The 8,180-nt window shown below is 39.8% G+C and overlaps 1 protein-coding gene across 1 annotated transcript in view; it reads left to right on the top strand.

Annotated features, from left to right (window-relative positions):
* The first annotated feature begins 5,324 nt into the window (after positions 1-5,324).
* LOC124280612 (paramyosin-like) overlaps positions 5,325-8,180 on the top strand; it is a 113,366-nt gene continuing 110,510 nt past the window's right edge. The window contains exon 1 of the mRNA XM_046716594.1: positions 5,325-5,469. The gene's annotated coding sequence lies outside the window, so the exon portion shown is untranslated. The remainder of the gene's footprint in view (positions 5,470-8,180) is intronic.

The raw sequence follows: 8,180 nt of genomic DNA, 5'->3' as shown, positions 1-8,180 counted from the left end.
TTTGATAAAGAAGTCACAGAACTTTACATAACATAATGAGATTACATATCCAGCCCCCTTGTTAAACCCCCTCCGACAAGGGCCCTCCGTTGTGAGAAAGTTCGGGTTATAGACAGAAACGTGTAATTTGTGGAGATACGAAGTGACACTTGCCCTTTGTGAGATTTTCCGCTTGCTGTCCTAGTTATGTTGATTCTACCGTCTACTCACAAGCGCGCCTCCCCTAAGTCAACTTTAACTATGTGGTGTGTTTTAGTGGCAAATATATACCACTAGCTACTGATGCCTCCGCTGTTTGACCGACAATATTTTCTGTGTTGTCTCATACGTCTACACAATTAATATTGGGAGCAGTGTTGTGACATGTTTTTTGGGCCGCATCGAAACGCTGCATATTTCTGCGCACACCTGTCGAAATGGTCACCTGACAGGTATGTATGTTGCCGATTAAGGTATTTTAACATGATTTACTCGTTATAGTTATGTGTGCACGTTGGATATGAATTTAATGTATACCTGGGTGTCATTGTACAAAACAACCTTAGCGCTAAGGCTACCTTAAGCCTCTGTTAAGGTATGGGAGTTACGGTCACCTTAGCGCTAAGATCGCTTTGTACAACGGCACCCTGACATATTCTATCCTGACAAAATGACAAAAATTAGGAGATAGTTCTCTCTACCCATACGTGTTGTGCATGTGTTCGAAATTAATGAAATATATGTTCAAAAACATTATTATATATACTCAATAAACATATAGTTAATCTTACAGAAAAACAGTTGAATTATTAGATCAAGCTTGTACATACAGGCGATGAAGGTAAAATTGTTGGTAAAACGAAACGGAAATGACGGTCCGGGAAACATATCCGCGTTATATCCGAGGTATACGGCATACGGTGGTATATTTCCACCTCTCAGATCGTTCGCCTTTACCATGTTTACGGTCCTATGACTGTTGTGTTTCACACACAAGCTAGATACGCGGATGTATACAACGACCACTTGCTGGGTGTACTGGCAGTACGCTGGAAGATTACGGGATATGACAAGGTGCTTGCTACTTATGTTAAACCATGAAATCAATTAATAGAATTAACATGTTTCTTGACTGCTCTGTTAACACACAGGTTGCGTGTAATATTTAGTCAATTAATTAAATAGTACGACTAATTACTGATTATCTGTCCCGAATACATTAATTGTGTGTAGCGTGATGTTAATCTTGCACGAGGCTCTCCCGCATTTTACACTTAACAATGGTTCAAGTGTTTCCGTAAGGCAGATCTGGTGGCTGTTGTATGTATCCAAGTGACGAATGGTGTATAAATAGAATATAGACATGTGGGTATTTTAGTTGTAACACAACGTGTCACCTTAATAGACAGACAGATTGTTTATTTACGCTTCACCATACGCACATTAAAATGAATAACACACATATAAACATATACAGTAAAAATTATAAATGTACATAAGGAGAGACGGTTAATGATTAAATAGCAAAGAGCGACATAAACAAAGCATCTAAGTAGATAAAAGGACAATTGAACTTGAATAGTATATACAACATATAAACACGTTAATATGGGAGGTAAGCCCAAACAGATGCCAGGGATTCCAAATTGTGTGAAACAAAGCTGACTTAAACCATGATTGGCATACATGGATTCGAACCCGGACTTGAGAGGGACTCTGGTCTACGCTGGTCTGGTTATCCTTGTACTGGTACCCCTCTGATCTAGTGGCAGACCACGCGCCACAATCAGTACTCGTGCACTCATTTGTTCAAGGTTGGTTTGTTGATTTGTTGTATAACGCCGCACTCAGCAACATCACACCTATATGGCGGCGGTCTGTAAATACTCGAGTCTGAACCAGGCCATACAGTGATCAACAGCATGAGCATCGATCTACGCAATTCGGATGACGTATGAGCCTGACCACATTTCCCCTTTAGTCGCCTCTTACGACAAGAATGGATTGCTGAAGACCAATTCTCAACCCGGATCTTTACGGGTCCATTTGTTCAAGGGCATTATATAACGTCTGTATCATGAGGTAAACATTTCAAGTATTGATATTGATACTGATACTGATATTGATACTAATATTTTATTTAGGGTCTCAGCAGGTACATTACTACATTCAATTCCTTGAATAGTTTTGTCATAATTTTAGCGTATGTATTCTATCAAAAATCAATAAACATATGTGGCAAGATGCAGAGCTTCGATTACTTACGTTGACAATCATACAGCACAGATGTGGGTTGTGTGAAATGGGCACAAATATATCTGATTGTACAATGACATATTACGCAAGGTAGAGCATACAGAATTCATTCATAGGGTAGAATAACCTAGATTTTATCATATGCACAGTAAATGTCACTGTGAAATAAATATTCAACTGACGTAATATGACATGATATCACACAGGTCCAGCAATAAGGTGTGTTCGTTTATATCTTTAACAATATAAGGAACCGTTCATAATTTATGGCTGAGGGTGGGGGTGGGGAGATGATTTTAAGGGGGTCACCCATTTTGTTCCTGGGAGGTAGGAGGGGTCATGTTCTGTACACATGTAGTGGGGGTGTCATTGATTGTGTACATGACATGACATGCAGTGAGTGGGGGGGGTTGTGGTTGTCACTTACTTTGTCCATAAATGTGTGTGTGTGTGTGTGTGGGTGGGTGTGTGCGTGTTGTGTGTGTGTGTGTGTTCACATTGTACATGCTTCTCCATAAAAATCATTTAGTTAGCAACGATGAGCGCGGAGAGTCCTTAGATGGGTTACCGTGTTTAGGACATGTGATACACATGTGATACACGTGGTCTCACCTTAGGCAAGTGAACTTGTTCAAAATTGCCTCTGTTCACCCAGCAGAATACGGGTATCCGGTGGGATAAGTCATGTGACTATAACCTTCTAGCGTCTCACGGGCAGTCTGGATTACCCACTCATTGTATGCTACCTTATATTTGACTTGCATCGCTTCCCATAAAATACAATTTAAAAAGATAATAAGACAGTTCTTTTATTCACCCATCGCCCTGAAGTGCATTTCTACTTATTCAGATCAGGTTGTCCACTTCTTAATTATATGTTTGCATAAATAAACATTCTTGTTCGAATAGAAAACTTGTGTTTGTTATTATGCAAATTGAATCAAAGTTCGTTGATATAGATGGAATTTCAAAAAAACGTCAACATCCATCAGGTCTAAACTTGTTTGAGTGAGTGAGTTGGGTTTAACAGTATTTCAGTTTTATCAAGGCGTGTCAGCTTCGTGTTGGGGGAGGGGCCTGGGGGCAGTGGGGTAGCCTAGTGGTTAAAGCCTTCGCTCCGCACGCCGAAGACCCGAGTTCGATTTCCCACTTGGGCACAATGTGTGGAGCCCATTTCTGGCGTCTCCTGCCGTGATATTGCTGGAATATTGCTAAAAGCGGCGTAAAACTAAACTCACTCACTCTGGTTGGGGAAAGGAAATTTGCCGTTGCTAAAAAGTGGAACTTTAGGACGTTTAAGATGCTGACTAATTTAAAGTCATTGTTAGGGGATAGTGGGATTCGAACCCGAGAGCTTGGCTCTGGTCGACACTGTGTGCAAGTTGTGTAACTGATAGCCTGGTCCAATTCAACATAGTGGCAGTCTCAATGTCATCACAATAAAACAAAAATCAATACTGGTGCACTCATCTGTCCAAGGACGCCGTTGGTATGACAAACAAGTGAAGTATTTAACTCATATTTAGTTAAGGACTCGCACAGTACATGTACTACATTAGTCGGCGAGGAACTGTGAGCTATACGTATTCAGGCATAACCAAGCCATATGATATATTTTATCATTGATTGGGTATTGTACTTTCGGTTCATCCCGGTAGGAATCGAAAAAAAAACAAAAACGTGCAAACTGTGCGAATTCACGTGGTCGATATTTGGGTCTTACTAACTACGCACACGCACACGCACACGCACACGCACACACGCATGTACACATATCAGCCGAGGTAATTTACTTTGAAGAAACAGGAACTGACCCCTACCCTGCGGCTTCCCACCCCATCCCCACCCGACACACACACACACACCACCCAAAACTATGATGAACTAATGATATTTGTAATGTTAAATATAATAATGTAATGTTGCTGAGTGCGGCGTTAAACAACCAATCAACAAACCAACCTTGAACAAATGAGTGCACGAGTACTGATTGTGGCGCGTGGTCTGCCACTAGATCAGAGGGGTACCAGTACAAGGATAACCAGACCAGCGTAGACCAGAGTCCCTCTCAAGTCCGGGTTCGAATCCATGTATGCCAATCATGGTTTAAGTCAGCTTTGTTTCACACAATTTGGAATCCCTGACATCTGTTTGGGCTTACCTCCCATATTAACGTGTTTATATGTTGTATATACTATTTAAGTTCAATTGTCCTTTTATCTACTTAGATGCTTTGTTTATGTCGCTCTTTGATATTTAATCATTAACCGTCTCTCCTTATGTACATTCATAATTTTTACTGTATATGTTTATGTGTGTTATTCATTTTAATGTGCGTATGGTGAAGCGTAAATAAACAATCTGTCTGTCTATTAAGGTGACACGTTATGTTACAACTAAAATACCCACATGTCTATATTCTATTTATACACCATTCGTCACTTGGATACATACAACAGCCACCATATCTGCCTTACGGAAATATTCCTGGAGAAGGAGGAATGGAATGAAGTACGCATTAAATCTCTCTCTCTCTCTCTCTCACACACACACACACACACACACACACACACACACACACACACACACACACACACACACACACACACACACATACATACATACATATATATATATATATAACACCAGTAATTCATTTTTATTACGTATATGTCTACAATTCTATATTATTACTTCAAAATGAGCTGAAGTTTACAGACCAGTGGTATAGAGTTAACAAATTTAACAAATTAAAATGTTAACAAACTGGTTTTCATTTATATATCAACACTCTGTCTCCCTGTCCGGTACGTTCACACATATAATGCTGGTTGAAGCTGACATCGATTTTCAAGGAGAGAGGTTTAACTTACATACATTGTGCTCTATCGGCCAGGTGTGCAGGGTAAGCAATGACATTCACATCGGCATATAGACATAATTGCACCTATATATCAGATGCATCGTGTCAGTCGCTCTGAATATTTGTGAAAATTGATCAGAAATTTCAAAAAACTGCCACCAGCTGTCATAATCTATAGCCACAACACGACTGTAGGTGCGCTCTGTCAGTCATTCGACATGGCCTAAATTACAGACAGTGTCTCTACAAGATTGGCAGAAGGGTTACCTGCATGTATAGTGTGTGTCGATGCCGATGGATAACGGTCAAAATGTACGCCTCTGTCTAACGTTTTAGCACCACGAGCTGAGACAAACGACCCGGAAATGAAGGTATGCTCTTGTACATAAATTGTCGACCCCATCGAAGTTGCGAACACTTGTGTCTTACGCTTAACATTTGTTATGAATAAATGTCATACAGCTGAGTAAACCTTGTGTTATCTAAGTTCGCATTGCGAAAGTATCTGCACTAACGCAAATGGAAGTGAAGTCTATAAAATCATTTTGCACACATAAAATATCTTTCACACTTTTTCTCTTATGTCGATTTCATGTCAGAATATTTACATTAGCTTGACATGCCCACTGTTTTCTAATTCTGCATGTTCCCTTGTTGAACGGAGATAGCTGTATGCCTTTCGTTGTCTTCTAGACGTGTAGCGAGGGCTGTAATCAAATGCAGGTATTCCAGCAATGATGCAGTACTTTGAGCACATCAAGAAGTCAATGTGTTATTGTATAAACATACTGGTCTCAGACAAAGACGTATACTGACCCCGTCTCTATATTAGCATTGATCGCAACTTTACATTATATACCAGTCCTTATATAGATTTGTGTTTATTCGTTTAGCATGAATGGTTTACAGTTCATGCACTAAACATGCACATTATTAACTACTCAGAAGGTGATGAGAATACTATAAATATGAGGACAGGTTGGGCCTGAATGGGACTGTTTTCTTAGTTGTGTTGTCAAAATAATATTTGATATATGAAATAATGGAACTGATGAAAATTTCGTGTTATTTCAAATTAGAATGTTATTGTAGTTTCCGTTCAGTTTAAAATGGCTGCATCTGCTCTGTCCCCACAATTCGCTCTCCGGGGTTGCTTCACTTATATAGTTGTTCCAGGATCCGCTGGATGTGAAATATTCTTGGTTTGTCACTATGTCAATGCTTGAAGGTTTCCCCATTTGGTGGTTAACGTGTTCTGCCCGTAAGTAACCATGTGAGGAGTTGTTTTTTCACACATAATCATATGTCGGCACAGCTGTGAAAACAGGCGTTAAACTCTTTCACTTTTATCTACGTCAGAACTAAGATGTTTGGCTAGGATCCCGCATGGTTCCAGACTCAGGTCGGTCTCGCTGAGACATGATCACACAGAATCATCAGCATTCCTACAAAGATTCGTGACACTAAGGAGAAAGATTATAATTGGGAAACCAACAAAAGGCCGGGCTTTGATGACGTCACATAATAACGTCATGGTGAAAATGACGTTCTCTGTGTATGACACCATTCATACATAAAAACAAACGAGTTTTAGTGTGAACAGCAATTTGTGAAAAAACAGACGACTCGATACAGCGGACATTTACATTCATGACCTTGTCGTACTTTGTCACGACACGGGTTGATACAACCGTGTTCTCTATATAGTGTATCATAAGAGGGGCCCAGTCGTCTTATTAGTTGTGCAGAGCTGCGGCCCTTGGACCAGAAACCTAAGGGATCGCACCACGATCGAATTATACTGAATGAAAAAAATAAGGGATCACATGAAAGGACAAGTGTTCCTTTATTTTTTCGCCAAGGTTTCTTCACAAGTTTTGTATCGCATAGCTTGTGAAGAAACCTGGGAAAAAAATAATGGAACGCTTGTGCTGACATGTGATCCCTTACATTGGCGGATCCAGAGTGGGGTTCAGGGGGTTCGAAACACACACACACACACACACACCACACCACCACCACCCTTTTCAAGATTCCTGGATCCGCCAATGCCTTATTTTTGTCTCTCGGTATATATAATTAAGTATGTAGTGTGTGTGTGTGTGTGCGTGCGCGTGCGTGCGTGCGTGTGTGTGTGTGTGTGTGTGTGTGCCTGCGTGAGTGCGCGCTTGCTTGCTGAGATATGCATTACTTCAAGCTCACCTGACACTATCTGGCTTGTGATCAAAGCGGCTTTACAACTCACCCAGAGTGACGTAAGGTCTGCCTAACTAATGCTAAGCGGTGTTGTGATTAAAATAGAGTGCTGCGGAAACTTATCAACATGTCTTTATATTTTAAAATGATGTTTTATTCCATTCGCAGACATTTTAACATTTGAATCTCGATGTTAGACTAAAGGTTTGAAAAGGTTTCCCCCAGTTTTCAAAACAGAGATCACTAAAATAGATACTTGTTATTTTAAACCTTCTGATTGGCAGGATTACCTGTATGTTCCATGTGTGTCGGGCGACAAGGTAAAGGTGTATATAATACAGGGAGCCCAGATGAGGTAGTGTTTGCCAAAATACATGACCAAAATATGCTCAAAATAGGCTTAATATGGAGTTAGTTTCGTATGAGAAGGAAATCAAGTTCGTTACATATCCGACGTGCTGTATGGAATATTTTTTCTCTGCATTAAGTATTTTACTAATCATAAAATACTAATCCAAGTTCACTACATTCCCCTGTTATCGCCATGGTTTTGCGAAAACGACTCGTTACCGTTTCATATGCACGACGGGTTTTGTAAAAAAGAAATATAGTTTAGGAACAACTATTTACATTATGTCAAAATTAATGGAACATAAGGCAAAACTACCTTAAATCTGCATCTAATATTCATAACCTAATTGAGGCAAAAGATAGTACATTTTCCTTTACAATGAATAATTGATCGATAAAATGAAAAACCACCATGGGATAAATTAAATTTGTTTAATTCACGCATAAGTTTTAGGTAGCTATGACACGAAATCACAAGCGGGTCTTTCAAGCATAAAGATAAACAATGTGAATGTTGTTACAGAATGCAGATACC

This window comes from Haliotis rubra, unplaced genomic scaffold (genome assembly GCF_003918875.1).
Source record: "Haliotis rubra isolate DU_JTF1 unplaced genomic scaffold, ASM391887v1 Scf27, whole genome shotgun sequence".
In the NCBI taxonomy this organism is placed as follows: Eukaryota; Metazoa; Mollusca; class Gastropoda; order Lepetellida; family Haliotidae; genus Haliotis; species Haliotis rubra.
This window is presented reverse-complemented; position numbering and strand designations above follow the sequence as displayed.